We start from the raw sequence: 17,258 nt of genomic DNA, 5'->3' as shown, positions 1-17,258 counted from the left end.
GCAGTGTTTGTGTCTACAGCGTCATAGTGGAGGACAAACAGGTAGGCAGTGTTTGTGTCTACAGCGTCATAGTGGAGGACAAACAGGTAGGCAGTGTTTGTGTCTACAGCGTCATAGTGGAGGACAAACAGGTAGGCAGTGTTTGTGTCTACAGCGTCATAGTGGAGGACAAACAGGTAGGCAGTGTTTGTGTCTACAGCGTCACAGTGGAGGACAAACAGGTAGGCAGTGTTTGTGTCTACAGCGTCATAGTGGAGGACAAACAGGTAGGCAGTGTTTGTGTCTACAGCGTCATAGTGGAGGACAAACAGGTAGGCAGTGTTTGTGTCTACAGCGTCATAGTGGAGGACAAACAGGTAGGCAGTGTTTGTGTCTACAGCATCATAGTGGAGGACAAACAGGTAGGCAGTGTTTGTGTCTACAGCATCATAGTGGAGGACAAACAGGTAGGCAGTGTATGTGTCTACAGCATCATAGTGGAGGACAAACAGGTAGGCAGTGTTTGTGTCTACAGCATCATAGTGGAGGACAAACAGGTAGGCAGTGTTTGTGTCTACAGCGTCATAGTGGAGGACAAACAGGTAGGCAGTGTGTGTGTCTACAGCATCATAGTGGAGGACAAACAGGTAGGCAGTGTTTGTGTCTACAGCGTCACAGTGGAGGACAAACAGGTAGGCAGTGTTTGTGTCTACAGCGTCATAGTGGAGGACAAACAGGTAGGCAGTGTTTGTGTCTACAGCGTCACAGTGGAGGACAAACAGGTAGGCAGTGTTTGTGTTTACAGCGTCATAGTGGAGGACAAACAGGTAGGCAGTGTTTGTGTCTACAGCGTCATAGTGGAGGACAAACAGGTAGGCAGTGTTTGTGTCTACAGCGTCATAGTGGAGGACAAACAGGTAGGCAGTGTTTGTGTCTACAGCGTCATAGTGGAGGACAAACAGGTAGGCAGTGTTTGTGTCTACAGCGTCATAGTGGAGGACAAACAGGTAGGCAGTGTTTGTGTCTACAGCGTCATAGTGGAGGACAAACAGGTAGGCAGTGTTTGTGTCTACAGCGTCATAGTGGAGGACAAACAGGTAGGCAGTGTTTGTGTCTACAGCGTCATAGTGGAGGACAAACAGGTAGGCAGTGTTTGTGTCTACAGCGTCATAGTGGAGGACAAACAGGTAGGCAGTGTTTGTGTCTACAGCATCATAGTGGAGGACAAACAGGTAGGCAGTGTTTGTGTCTACAGCGTCATAGTGGAGGACAAACAGGTAGGCAGTGTTTGTGTCTACAGCGTCATAGTGGAGGACAAACAGGTAGGCAGTGTTTGTGTCTACAGCGTCATAGTGGAGGACAAACAGGTAGGCAGTGTTTGTGTCTACAGCGTCATAGTGGAGGACAAACAGGTAGGCAGTGTTTGTGTCTACAGCGTCATAGTGGAGGACAAACAGGTAGGCAGTGTTTGTGTCTACAGCGTCCTAGTGGAGGACAAACAGGCAGGCAGTGTTTGTGTCTACAGCGTCATAGTGGAGGACAAACAGGTAGGCAGTGTTTGTGTCTACAGAGTCATAGTGGAGGACAAACAGGTAGGCAGTGTTTGTGTCTACAGCGTCATAGTGGAGGACAAACAGGTAGACAGTGTTTGTGTCTACAGCGTCCTAGTGGAGGATAAACAGGCAGGCAGTGTTTGTGTCTACAGCGTCATAGTGGAGGACAAACAGGTAGGCAGTGTTTGTGTCTACAGAGTCATAGTGGAGGACAAACAGGTAGGCAGTGTTTGTGAGGACAAACAGGTAGGCAGTGTTTGTGTCTACAGCGTCATAGTGGAGGACAAACAGGTACGCAGTGTTTGTGTCTACAGCATCATAGTGGAGGACAAACAGGTAGGCAGTGTTTGTGTCTACAGCGTCATAGTGGAGGACAAACAGGTAGGCAGTGTTTGTGAGGACAAACAGGTAGGCAGTGTTTGTGTCTACAGCGTCATAGTGGAGGACAAACAGGTAGGCAGTGTTTGTGTCTACAGCGTCATAGTGGAGGACAAACAGGTAGGCAGTGTGTGTGTCTACAGCGTCATAGTGGAGGACAAACAGGTAGGCAGTGTTTGTGTCTACAGCGTCATAGTGGAGGACAAACAGGTAGGCAGTGTGTGTGTCTACAGCGTCATAGTGGAGGACAAACAGGTAGGCAGTGTTTGTGTCTACAGCGTCATAGTGGAGGACAAACAGGTAGGCAGTGTTTGTGTCTACAGCGTCATAGTGGAGGACAAACAGGTAGGCAGTGTGTGTGTCTACAGCGTCATAGTGGAGGACAAACAGGTAGGCAGTGTGTGTGTCTGTGTGAGATTGTCTCATAGTGGAGGACAAACAGGTAGGCAGTGTGTGTGTCTGTGTGAGAGTCATAGTGGAGGACAAACAGGTAGGCAGTGTGTGTGTCTGTGTGAGATTGTCTCATAGTGGAGGACAAACAGGTAGGCAGTGTGTGTGTCTGTGTGAGAGTCATAGTGGAGGACAAACAGGTAGGCAGTGTGTGTGTCTGTGTGAGATTGTCTCAACACAGTCACCAGAATGAAATGTTTGCATATTATTACATTTGTGCAAACTCAACATTTGTGAAGCAAAAATACCTTGAAATAAACATTTGTAGATACGTCAACGCCTAGACCTCGAGCGGTCATGTACTGTAAATAACAACAGTCTTCTATTGAAATAGCCAGAGATGGGAAGTAACTAAGTACAACAACTTTGTTACTGTACCTAAGTAAGTAGAATTTTCAGGCACCTGTACTTTACAGAGTATTTAATTTTCAGTGTTCCGACTTTTTACTTGGCCACTGGAGGGCCGCAGGTTGTCTACCCCCTGGGTTAACCTAAACCATAACCTTAACCAAGTTGTTAACTTGTTTTACTAGAACATTGGAAATGTGTGTTTTCAAATGAACTGACATTGACATTGGAAATGCTCCTGTAGTTGGAGGACTTTAAATGTTGACATGCAACATATTTTTGAACAAACGTTGAGATTCAACGTATCTGTAAGGTAAAAGTATATGGACGGCTTGTCTCTGACTCGGCTCTTTATCCTTTTCTTCCTACATGGATGCCATCATCCTCATCTCTAACCTGCTCATCCTCATCTTTATCCTGCTCATCCTCACTCTACAGCCTCGTTACAGCCTGAGGAACAGAAGATCCTGATGGTCTCTTGCCCTCTCTCTCTCTGTGTGTCTCTCTCTCTGTGTCTCTTTCTGTCTCTCTGTCCGTTTCCTCATATTTTAAGCAGAAACTTTTTAAATTGAAATAAAGCACCTTGTTGTTGTCATGTCTGTGTTTTGGGCTGATGGACTGAGGTTTAGAATGCAAAACTTTAAATGATCATTCTGGTGTTGTTTAATGTGTTTCTTACTGTCAACAAATCCTGTGAAAATAACAAAATCATCCAGAAATTTGTTTTGCCAACAAGTCTGGTCGATGTAGCCCGTGCTGCCCAGTGCAGCCATGTGTTCACACTGTACAGTGTACAGTGTGAACACACTAACCTGGTGTACAGTGTGAACGCAGGGGCGGTTTTAGCATCAGAGCTTGATGCTAAAACCATCAAGCCATCAAGCCCACCCAAAGGTCATGGACCACTGAACCCCTAGGGGGGTCCGGGGGCATGCCCCCCCAGAAGAAAATTTTGTACAGTTTCAAGTAAAAATGGATCAAACTGGCGTGCTTTGAGATCAAAATGAAGAGACTAGATCTATGAAGAACTACACACATCAATATCTTCTTTACCGTTCTGTGGTTTTACAGCGATGAAAAAATAATTGTTTCCCTATATATACTATATATATTCTGCATACAGGTTACTTACTATATGGTAGAATTATGCTTGCATAAATAATCCCAAAATCACTTCAGGGGAGTTTCAAGTAAAGTAACATTTTGCTTTGTAGGCAAAACAAAAGTAAAATTAAATCAAAAGGGAACTTCCTAACTTATTGGCTGGAATAATATTCCGACAAGATAATAATATACTGTAAGCACTAAAGCAGGAGTTTGCAGTCAACTAGTTGAAATTAATATGTGGCAGTATTTGTGGGGGTCAAAATCTATGTAGGGTGTACCACCACAAATAGATCAGTGTATGGGAAACACTGACTATTAAATTGTGTGACTAGAAAGACACCAATAAATCTGAGAAAATGTACTGTAATTTTGAACAACAGCACTACAACGGTGGCATTACAAATGGTATTATGAAATTATTGTGGGAAAAAACAAGAATGCCACTTTTTTTCATGAACTTTAAAGCAGCTACGAGCAACTTTTTCGATTGTTATTAACAGAAACTGCTACTAATGACCACCATGGATTTGGAGAGGGGAGAAAAAAAAAAGAAAAAAATTGGGTGGGCTGAGACTATTTTTGGGTGGGCTAAAGCCCACCCAAAAAAGGCCTAGAACCGCCCCTGCTGTACAGCAGGTTAGTATGTTCACACTGTACAGCAGGTTAGTGTAGGGTGACCAGACGTCCCCGATTTTCGGGGACAGTCCCCGATTTTGGTGCTCTGTCCCCGGCTGGAGCTGTCCCCGAAAATGTCCCCGATTTTGGCCACAAAGTCAAATAATAATACTGGCAAGAAACTCGATAACAGAGCATTTGCGGCACCACAAAAGCCTGTCATTGTGCACGTTGTGCAAAGTGCTGCCTGTGTGTGACAGAGTAGATCACAGAGTAGATGTCCTCCCTCTGCCCGTGCCGTGGTTTCCCAGGACCCAGCCGCACGCAACTGAAACCCCAGAGGTGGCGAACGAGAGGCGGAGTCTGCTTGCTGCTTTTGCTACCGTCCTTGTTTACCGGACCCCATTCAGCGGGTTATCCATCCCAGTTGTTTTGAATAGTTAAAAGTACAGTAAAACTATCTGTTAAGTAAGTGCAGTAACTAACTCAAAACGTTTTTGCAGAGAAGTCAGTAACGTTTTTATGTACACCAAACTCCATTGAAAAAAATGACAATTTTTAACATGATTGGCGATGGATCATTGTTATCTAGTCATTAGCCTACTGTTCCCTAAATTGGCCTTCAGCCATCAAAACTTTGATAACCCCTGGTTTAAATTAAACACAATAGGTCATATTTATCTCTAGATTACAATTTTAATCATTAAAATTGCCTTTTAGTATTAACATGATTTTTTAAATTATTTTGTCAGCATTTAATATTAAATTAGCAGTTAATATGGTCATGTGGCCATTGAATACTTGAAACTGGTGAGCGACACCCTAAACTCAAGGAAAGTGTTTACTGAGGTAATAAATCACTACTGTAGGCTAATGTTTTTGTTTTGTGTAAATAAATTATCCACCAGTTGGTGAGGTCAAAGAGAGAAGTTGTCCCTCTCTTCCTGCCACTCTGCACAATACACCAGTAGCCTATTTCCCATGAATTACCTAGGCTGTCTAATTTGTGGTAAATTGTGCCAGATAACTAGTAACCATTGTAAACTGCTTCTTTTTCAATTGTTTCAAAATCACAAAGTTCTTCATAGATCTAGCCTCTTACTTTTGCTCTCAAAGTGCACCAGATTTATGCATTTTACTGTAAAATGTACACAATTTTCTAAAAGCCGGGGGGGCACAGCCCCCCTGGGCCCCCCTAGCGGACCAGAAAATGTCCCCGATTTTCATTTGAGAAATCTGGTCACCTTAGGTTAGTGTGTTCACACTGTACAGCAGGTTAGTGTGTTCACACTGTACAGCAGGTTAGTGTGTTCACACTGTACAGCAGGTTAGTGTGTTCACACTGTACAGCAGGTTAGTATGTTCACACTGTACAGCAGGTTAGTGTGTTCACACTGTACAGCAGGTTAGTGTGTTCACACTGTACAGCAGGTTAGTGTGTTCACACTGTACAGGTCACTTATATCTATAGGGCTTTTCACACTAGTTAGTTTTATTGACAAAATATTAAAAATATTTGGGTCCAAACATTAAAAAAAACACAGAATTAAATAAATAACACAATACTATACATCAGTCATCAGTTCAATTATATAATCACAAATACAATACTGACATTAACATCAATCCACTGAGACTTGCTGGCGCTCCAACTCTGCTAGGCAAGCATGCAACATGAGCAAAACTCTCCGATCAGTGTTCACAAAGATAGAACTCAGTTGGGTAGAGTCATGTCCATATTTTGTCCCGATCTCCTGTGTGAGAGGACACACAAGTATGTGTTCCTCGTCCTGTATGCCATTCCTGCAGCAGCACACACGGTGTTCAGGTGGAGTACGGCTCCATCTCCCCATTTCCACTCGTAATCTGTGAGCAGATAACCTGAACCGGGTGAACGTTATTCTGAGATGTTTTTCTATAAATGGTGCATTTCTGGAATAGAGTGGGTGAACGGACATATCTGGGTTGATGGCTTGGTAGGTCTTGTACCTTGTTCCCTCCTGTGCCCACAACTTTTCGACAATTTCTCTACGGTCACTATCAATGTGATTGCGCTTTCCTATGATCTCAGTTATATGTGACATCATGACGTTGTTTTGGTTTCTTGTCATTTCGAGCACAAACCACAGAGGGTCGTCTAGCATGCCCTGACGCTGCTGCATCTTAGTCAAAAACCTGTGTTGCTTTTCTCTCACCAGGGCCTCTACAGAGGGAAGTCCTGCCTCCATCAGGCAGGTTAGGTTAGGTGTTGTTGACCTCACCCCTAGAAGGGACTTCACTGCTGTCATGTAGAGAGATATCACTACACGCCTGGGACACTGTGGGCGCTGTGGTTGTGTTCCCCCCCATATCTTCAGTGCCTACTGCCCAGGTGGGGTATCTCGTCGTAAGGGCCTTTCTGTCTGTGTGGAGTTTGCATGTTCTCCCCATGCTCCCCCAGGGGGTTCCTCCGTATATAACCCCCCCCCATTAAAAACATGCAGAAGATCAGATCGTCATCGTCATCTGACCAGTGACGACAACATCCGAAGTCGGTCCCCGGGCGCTGTACGAGAAAGCGACCACTGCTCCTGGCCTGCCCCCCGGAGGAAAGGACAAAGCCAGGATGGGTTAAATGCAGAGGACAAATTTCACCGGCCACCGTCAGCATGTGTATGTTTGTGGCCCTCCGTGCATGTGTTGATGTGTAACCGTGTGACAATAAAAGACGGGCTTGTCTGTCTGAAATCGTATATCACTGGGTTAAGGGGGACTTTGAGCCAAGACTCACATCCATACAGAACAGCTGATGAAAAAGCAGCCTCGAAGACCTTACGTTTCACACAAAATGGTGCATCATAGTTAGTGGACAGGAAAATTACCAGCTTGTTTAAATGCTTTGTTTTCTCTTTTACATGCAAAGCAAGTGATGTTCTAGCCTTTCCATCAGCAGTGAAAATGGCTCCAAGATATGTGTAACTGTCACAGTGCCTTACAACAAATGAACCCAGCTGAATTGGCTGCCTGTCTTGGTCTGATCCCAATATAGCCATAAACTTTGTTTTACCTTCATTAAGGACCATGCCATATTCATCACAGTATTCCTGTAAATACTTCAGCTTCTTGCTTAATATTTCTCTTGATGTTGCAAAACTACACTTAGCCGGGGTTAAGTGAGTATTAGCCTGGGGCTAGGGAGCTGTTAGCCGCAGGCTAAGAAAGTTTCCACACTGACAATCCTGGAAAATTCCAAAGGGGGCTAACCCCGACTTCAGCCCGTGCTAGCTGGTTCTGCTCTGGAGCAGGGTTAGCCGCGACTTTTCGTCTAAACACGGGGCTGAAAGTTGCCAGTGTGAAACGGGGCCAGAAACGGGGTCATTAGCTGTATCTTCCAACGGGGCTAACCCTGGGCTAGTATTTTATTTTATTTTATTATGGATATCAAAAAAACAACACAATCCAAGGGATAGCATGTGAAAGTGCAAACACTTATTTCCAACATGGTCCCTGTTGTTAAGAACAGGACATACAATACACCCAACATATAATGCACATTACAGGTTCATTAAGAAATAAACAATGCAAAAACAGAAGATATACACTAAGTGCAAAATTTTGTGTACAAAAGAGCCTTGCCTACTATTCTAGCATACTATAGTGAATCAGGTATTCGCCCAAGGAACCAGGAGACTTATCGTTGGTACAGGCTTTTATTCTTAGCTTCACATACAGCTCCTAGCGGTAGCTTCGCTGCTAGCTCCACACACGACCAGTCAGCTCGCTCACATATCCACACTGACTCCTGCCTCGAGACAGGAAGTGGCACTAACAGCATCTAGTATGCTGCCTTCACGTAACGTCGTAATCCCCACAGACATGTCAAACCCTGGGTCGCTACAATACTCTGCAAGTAGAACGGAGTGTGGATCGTATAGCCCTCGGGTTAGGTTAACCTGGGTGTGTGTGTGTGTGTGTGTGTGTGTGTGTGTGTGTGTGTGTGTGAGAGAGAGAGAAAAGGGGCTAAGTTACTGTAGCCCAGGGATATCTTAGCCCTATGCTTAGCCCAAGGCTAAGATAATGTGCAGTGAGAAAAGCCTCTATCTGTCTATCTGCACACACAGACTGTGGTAAGGCTGTGTCTGTGACCTTTGACCTTGGTCTTGGCTGAGCTGTCGGTCTATGTGTGTGTGTGTGTGTGTGACTCTCTGTCTTTCTCTCTGTGTGGATTTTTTGGAAAAAAACAACTCAAGGAATTTTCTCCATTGGGTTTGAGTCCTGCTTCAGATTTCAGCCTGAGAAAAGTTGGAGAGAAAATGAGAAACAGACTGGGAGGAGGGGGAAGGGGGGCGGGTTTCAGATGTCTCGAGGAAGGGAAGTGGAGGAGAAGAGGAGGAGTTGAGTTCTGGACTGCGGCTCAATTTAGTTTCCACACAAAGCCAGGAGCGGAGAGGAGAGAGGTGGAAAAGTACAAATGCTGCGGAGACAGAGAGAGGGAGAATGAGACAGAGGGAGAAACTAATGGAAAGAGACGGAAATGGGTGCGAAAGTCGGGTGGAAACCGTCTGGAGGAGCTGAGAGAGGAGAGAAGGAGAGAGAAGAGAGGAGAGCGTAGGAGGAGAGGAGGAGAGGAGGAGAGGAGGAGAGAGGAGAGGAGGAGAGTGGTGAGCTGAGTCTGCACATTCTGGACTAGCGGATCATCAGGAGGAGAGAGGAGACATAAACAGATAAACAGATTCTTACCGGTTTGTTTCAAATGTCTTTCTGTCCACATTGACCCTGCTCTCTCTGCTCCGTCTCTCGCTGGTCTCACTTTTGTCTGCTCAGCTCAGAAGTTTTAGAAAAGAATGCAGAAAACCTCAGGACTCAGCTGGCAGCCTTAGGTACGTCCCGGCTCTCTCTCTCTCTCTCTCTGTGTCTCTCTGTGTCTCTCTCTCTCTCTGTCTCTCTCTAGAGAGAGAGACAGAGAGAGAGAGAAGAGGGCAAGAATGCAAGAGTGGAGGGATGCTTCTCTGTCCTCTCGGACTCTCTAAGGATTTCCACTCATTATTTTTCCTTTGGAATAAGGATATGGATCCAGACTGGAGCAACAGACTGAGCTGTCTGGATGGACTGTTTGAATTAGTGTTGGTGTTCGTGTTCATATTGGAGGCTATTTGTCTCCGGATGATGCCACTGATGCTGGAGACGGACTGACTTCTGGACAGTCCACTCCCGGGCAGTCCCGGTCCAGGCTGTGGTCTGGGCCTCGGCATGCCGCACAGCGCCCTGCTCGGCTTCAGCCTTCCTCCCCCTCCTCCTCCTCCCCAACCTCCCTCCTTCTCCAGCCGCTTCAGGACCATGAGGTTCTCCTACCACCTGAGCTCCACATCACCGCACAGCACCTCCTGCAGGACAGGTACATGTACCGCATGTGTGTGTGTGTGTGTGTGTGTGTGTGTGTGTGTGTGTGTGGCGTTCACTAGACAGGCTGCGAACAGCTCCGGCGGCAATAATGCAACGCTTCCTGGTGGAATCTGCCGCTAGAAGTGGGTAGACGCAAAGCCATCTGAAAAATAAGTGGGTAGACGGTGTCTACCCTGCACTATACCACTGAGAAGCAGTACAAAGGTACCGCACCGAGACCACATCTTTCAACAGGTCTCGGTCCGCTTTTTGTGAGCACCAGAGTTCGATTGCTGTATTCACACCTCTCGAAACTGAACTGCACCAAGCGGGAAAACGAACTCTAGTGCGATTCAACTGAACCAAACAAGGTATATGTGAAAGTGCCCTTAGTCACAAAAACCTGGGAAAATATCAAAAGTTACCTTTTTAAATCGCTGAGCCTCCAAACCGAAACCAAACCTGACAGTATGCCGACGACTGTGCACTTATCTCCCGAATCCACGAGGCACACACACACACACACACACACACACACACACACACACACACACACACACACACACACCTACCTTCAATATCAACAGTGTCCCTCTCAAAACATATGGACAGGTAAGATACTTCCTGTACACAAGTCTAAGGACGTGTGTGTGTGTGTGTGTGTGTGTGTGTGTGTGTGTGTGTGTGTGTGTGTGTGTGTGTGTGTGTGTGTGTGTGTGTGTGTGTGTGTGTGTGTGTGCGCGCGCGCCTCGTGGATTCGGGAGACCTTTCAATAACTTCAGAATACACTATGGAGAGAGAGAGAGAGAGAGAGAGAGAGAAGGAAATCAAATTAGGTTCCATTCTAATGTAATGAACTCTGCGTCTCTCTCTCTCTCTCTCTCTCTCTCTCTCTCTGTCTGTGACCTTCAGTCAGTTCACAATTACTGGAAGACACACACGTAGGTGCAGACACACACACACACGTAGGTGCAGACACACACACACGCACACGCGTACGTGCAGACACACACACACACACACACACACACACACACGTATGTGCAGACACACACACACACACACACACGTACGTGCAGACACACACACACACACACAAGCTGGCAGATTGAATAACAGCAGCTGTAAACTGCACCAGCCTCCATGCAGCCAGACAGCCACACACACGTGTGTGTACACACACACACACACACACACACACACACACACACACACACACACACACACACACACACACACACACACACACACACACACACACATGTACACAAATGTACACAATGTCTGTTTTACAGCTTTTTCTCTCACTTTGGTTTTTCCTACTGTAAAATGAGGAAAGCTCTGTCTGTCCGTCTGTCTCCTCAAAGGGTTCGCAAAGCACTCTGAAATTACACGTGGGCATTGAGCATTGACTGACGGAGCTGATTTTTAAATTTTCCCAAATTTATTAGGATTTTTGGCAAGTCTACACAGAGTTGGGGAGTGCACATCCCCGGGTATTTTGATTGTAGTTACGGTTCCAAAGTTATGGACCAAAACGTAAAGAGGGCAGCTATAGCGCCACCATGAGGTCAATCGGTGTAATTCTTTAGGTCAGAGAATTGATATGAATTGAGAGCTGCAGCTAAATAGAGAGACGGATTCAGCTGCTGCCGGAATGACAGACCGTGTGTGTGTGTGTGTGTGTGTGTGTGTGTGCTCTCTCTGTCTTTCATTCTCTCTCTCTCTCTTCCTCCCCCCTCTCGTCCTGGGAGTTTGCTTAAAGCCAGACAACAGCTGAAGACTGTACATAGACTAGTCAAAGCCATGCACACACACACACACGCGCACACGCACACACACACACACACGCACACGCACACACACCACTGGTTGATGTGGGGCAGAGCTACTGTATAAGAGCCTCTCTCTGTTTGGGTCAGTGGGTCGGTGCTGGGGGAGGGGAGTGTGTGTGTGTGTGTGTGTGTGTGTGTGTGTGTGTGTGTGTGTGTGTGTGTGTGTGGGGAGAGGGGGTCAAAGGTCAGGTATTATCTCTCCCTCCAGGCTCCTGGGTGTGTTTGCTTTCCGGTCCTGGTGTGTTTGTTTCAGATGAGAAAGAGGGGAGGAGTTAGCTCACACACTGTACCAGCAACACGCGCGTGCACATGCACGCACGCAGGCGCACGCATGCACAGTTTACCCGGTTTAAACGGCAACGCTCCCTGCATAAAATGGCAAACTTTTAGCGTTAGTGCCTTCCTTTGATTTGATTTGATTTGATTTATTTATTTAGACGGGACAATGCAAAATTGATGAACACAATAACCATGGAACAGATAAAAACATCTGGAACATAATAAAAGTGTAAAAATCGCCAGATTTAGCGCAAGGCTAGTTTCCATCCGTTGTCCCCGAAACATAAGACACAAAAACATAAAAACAGAATATATAAAACAGCAAAACATAGGCATCAAAGTGCTTTACACACGTAAATCAAGTATACATATGCAAAACAGCAAAAACATTTACACGCAAAAAAGTTAAAACAGGCCTTAGAGTGTAATTATTTGATAACGCTGCCCTTACTGTTGCCGGGTAAAGTGGGGCGACACACCCATAGGCGGTTTTAGACCCTTTTTTAGAGGGGATTGAGCCCCCCCAAATTTCATCTGAGCCCACATAAAAAAGTACTAGACATCCAGACTAATCCGTAGGTACCAGCCATGTTATGCTAGCTCGCTGGGAAGCAGGTGTAACATAGCTCCAAAGTCGGCAATGTTTCTGACAAATGTAAATGAGCATGACTACTCAATTGGGTCCCTTGACCTCTCACATCAAGATATCTGAATGAAACTGGGCTAATTAGAAGCACATGAGTCTTAGCTTTACAGCCATGTCTGACATACGTATGTCAGCTACATAGGGTATATGAGCTCCAGGGGCCAGTTGCACCAAGTGGCTATAACTATGCCTGGTCGTAACTCCTACGTCGGTCTTAGTTAAGACCAGTCTTTAGAGTGGATTTACGCCTGTTGCACCAACAGGGCTTACATCTGGTCTTAACTACGCTGGTCGTAGCAATGCGCGTCCATGTGAATTGCCGGGGAATGCCCCCTGATTGGCACAAAAATGTGCCTCGCGACCTGCTTGGAGCGTCACTGTGCCACTACACTCTATCAGCCACTACTGTAAGTGCATCACTACACCCTCCCTCCTCCCCCCCTCCCTCGCTCCGGGGGAAAATGGCGGCGATTGAGTGCAGACAGTCTGAATGAAATTGAATGTAACGTTCCCAATTCTATTATTAAATTCTAAAAAACGACCCTCAACATTTGGGAAGGCTAAGCCACACAACTAGTTCGTTATAATCGAACGTCATGCTTCGAAGGCGACTTTACGACGATGAGGACGGTGAGGACTCAATCACATCAGGTCTCCGCTGATAGACGACCACGGAGATCTCAGGCACTTTACGCCTCTTCCTGACTAGGTGTAATATTTACGACCGGTCTTAGTGAGAAAAAGGCTTACAACGGTTGGTGCAACCGGCGTAGCTGTTAGGTCGTAAAGTTACGACCGGCATAGCTTAAGACCAGTCGTAAGACCACTTGGTGCAACTGGCCCAGGGTCCTAAAGACAGTGTTCTGCATACAGTGAAAATATGTTATTCTTGCCTTTTTTGTTTCCCTATTTCTGCACACTGTGGTACCAAAACAGTCATGGGGCCCAATCGTCGTACTACGCTATCGTTTGCGTGTCTCTTATTGCTATCTTCCCAACGTCTTAAGCTATCGTCGTCCTCCACCGTCCAGTTTTGTGCTGGGGTCTAAGCACAGGCATGGCCCAGGCGTGTCCGTGGGCCTCTAGCCTATCATCTCCCTCCCGCAAGTGTCATTTTGCGCTCTGGTGAAGATACCGTTGGTATGTTCCGAGCGCAAAGAGAGGTTTGACTGTTGAATCTCTCTCTTGCACGGTGACCATGGGCGTGTTTGGCCGGAAAGGGAAACCAAATCATCATGAGGTGCATAGTTCAATAACACCAGTCACTATCCGCCATCAGAGACATTTATTCGGTTCAGGATGACTTTGTTTCAAAAATGCTTTTTTTCTCTGCTTTTTAGGGACGGACGTTTTCATGAACATACCTACATTCTACTAACTAGAAATAACTAAAGAACGAATGAAGGTAGAATCAATCTTTTTTCTATGAAAGTAGATGCTCTTTTCTTTCTTTTGAGATATTTGGTGTTTACATACTGTAGTCATAGAAGAAAGTCTTGTGTGGGTCTTGGAAGTTTAGTGAAAATGATCAGAAACCCTAGCCTGACGCTGCCAGATGGGGCGGTATTGTTTTCACAAGACACGCACGATCTGATCTCAAGATCTTGTGTGAATCCAGCTGCCTTGCAAGGTTACAGAAACCCTGGCAGTGGCTGGCAACTTTTCCTTTGAAACTCTGGCGGGGAATGAGTTAATATCGCCAATCATAATGTGATTGTGTTCATATTCCTCCTCACAGGCATCACACGCTCAGTGACCAAGACTACTTTTTCCTCTCGTTCTTTTGACGACTAGTCGACATCGACTCAACTTTATTGGTAGAAAGGTTGACTTGAAAAAATCTGGCCATGCAACTCCTACTGAATACCCTGTGCAGTCCACTTCGCTGGCTGAATACCCTGTGCAGTCCACTTCGCTGGCTGAATACTCTGTGCAGTCCACTTCACTGGCTGAATACCCTGTGCAGTCCACTTCGCTGGCTGAATACCCTGTGCAGTCCACTTCACTGGCTGAATACCCTGTGCAGTCCACTTCGCTGGCTGAATACCCTGTGCAGTCCACTTCACTGGCTGAATACCCTGTGCAGTCCACTTCACTGAACTTCACTGGCTGAATACCCTGTGCAGTCCACTTCACTGGCTGAATACCCTGTGCAGTCCACTTCGCTGGCTGAATACCCTGTGCAGTCCAGTTCACTGCATGGCTGAATACCCTGTGCAGTCCACTTCACTGGCTGAATACCCTGTGCAGTCCACTTCACTGGCTGAATACCCTGTGCAGTCCATTTCACTGCATGGCTGAATATCCTGTGCAGTCCACTTCGCTGGCTGAATACCCTGTGCAGTCCACTTCACTGGCTGAATACTCTGTGCAGTCCACTTCACTGGCTGAATACCCTGTGCAGTCCACTTCACTGGCTGAATACCATGTGCAGTCCACTTCGCTGGCTGAATACCCTGTGCAGTCCACTTCGCTGGCTGAATACCTTGTGCAGTTCACTTCACTGGCTGAATACCCTGTGCAGTCCACTTCACTGGCTGAATACCCTGTGCAGTCCACTTCACTGGCTGAATACCCTATGCAGTCCACTTCACTGGCTGAATACCCTGTGCAGTCCACTTCACTGGCTGAATACCCTGTGCAGTCCACTTCACTGGCTGAATACCCTGTGCAGTCCACTTCACTGGCTGAATACCCTGTGCAGTCCACTTCGCTGGCTGAATACCCTGTGCATTCCACTTCGCTGGCTGAATACCCTGTGCAGTCCACTTCGCTGGCTGAATACCCTGTGCAGTCCACTTCGCTGGGAACTACTTGCCGATCGGAAACGCACCCACAGACTAGAGACTCACATACTGTAGATCTGCTGGACCTAGACAGTGAAATATGATGAGAGTGAATGAATGAATGATTTTATTGAGGATAAAAAAAGACTGCATCCATGGGATAAAAACATGAGAAGGTGAAAGCTACGTTCACACAGCCATCCTTAGTGCTTGAATCTAATCTTTCTAATCTGCTACGTTCACACAGCCATCCTTAGTGCTTGAATCTAATCTTTTCCCCCCTAAGTGACTCAGGTCAGTCTTTTTCATGACTGTGTGAACAGTACAAGTCACATTGAAAGTGACTTTTTTAAAGACGACCTGGGCTACTTTCAAATGTGGAAAAACATCAGATTCGAATCTGATGTTTGGGAATGTGACGCCGGTGTGAACAGACATCTGGCCCATATCTGACTTAATGCTTCAATGTGACTTTTACGTCATTCCAGAGCCACTATTCCATTCGTCACTATTCTGTGCTGGCGGGAGGAGGGAGGACCACGTGGGCAGATTGTGATTACAAACATGGAGGACAGCTGCGAGGGAGCTAATCAGTGGAGGGACAGTGAAGTTTTAGACCTTATAAGTATTTGCAAGAAGTAGCAGCTGTTGCTCCACAGAAAGCCATCATTAAAAAAAAATTCTAAAGGCTCTCTTTCTCCTCCTCCTCACTATATCATCTGCTCCCATATTTGCTGGCTTCCACTGCACAATAACTTATCAATTGAACCGTAAACAACAGATGAAATAACAGACACACAAAACATCATATGTGAGCAACAAGTCAGATTCAAGCACTCAGGTTTGCTGACATCATGGTCCCTGGTCTTATGGAAACAAGACATACAGCAACACATAACATCATACAGCACAGATCAATCAACGAGTTGTTGAGTTGATCACCCAAACAATTATCCATAGCAATAGAAAAATACATAATCATACATAAAAACACCATCTTAATATCAGCCCAGACTCCAAGCTATAGGCTTGGAGTTACACTACCCTAAGTTACTCAGCAACATTTTTTTCAGTTGGCTTTTGAACCCATGGAAGGACTGGGCAGATTTTATTACATTGAGAATTTTGTTCCATTCCTCCCCCCCCCGCTATAGAGGAATGTACTTCTTCCTGCTTTGCTTTTCAGATGAGGTAGTTTCAGGTTAGCTACACTAGCCCTTCTTGTATTCAAGCTATGAAGTCCCGGAGTGGGATCGTCGGCCGGTCCAGACTGGAGCAGGTCCGGTACGGGCTCATCGAGACCAGAGGTCCAATTTTTTACCGTACCGTGGACACAATACACATTTCAATTACAAAAAAGGAATCATAGGTTATAATTTGTACGGCTTTGTTGCAGTTATATTATACTGTAACTGTACACGTCTGATCAATTGATCAAATATCGTATAACTGTATCCAAGAGCAGGTTATCGCTATAAAGTTAAAGTTAAGGTTATATCTGTTTATAAAACGGCTCTCTCAAATCAAGCAATCTGATTGGTTCACAGCCATTGTATAAATCCTGTAACCCACTCCAATAACCCATGGCCATGGGTTATGAGTTGCCATGGCAACTCTCTTACTAAAAGGCTTTGGTTACCTCAAATGACAATGTAGAAAAAACAAATGGCGGAGACAGCTGTCAGATCCTTGTGAATCGATCTTCGCTTATAACTTTACTAATAGGCTACTTCGCAGAAAATTATGTTTTGTACAAGAATAGACGCGGGCTAATGTCTTCTTTGCAAAAAAAAGGCTGTTAACCCCGCATTTAACCCCGCATTTAACCCTGTAACGTTAGTTGGTGTCGGGCTTTGCAGAAAGCTCTCAGCTTCTCAGCAAGCGCTGAGAATGCAGCGCTGCGCTCGAGCTGCGTGTCTGG

The sequence above is a fragment of the Poromitra crassiceps genome (assembly GCF_964638095.1).
Source record: "Poromitra crassiceps genome assembly, chromosome: 8".
In the NCBI taxonomy this organism is placed as follows: domain Eukaryota; kingdom Metazoa; phylum Chordata; class Actinopteri; order Beryciformes; family Melamphaidae; genus Poromitra; species Poromitra crassiceps.
Note: the sequence above shows the minus strand (reverse complement) of the source record.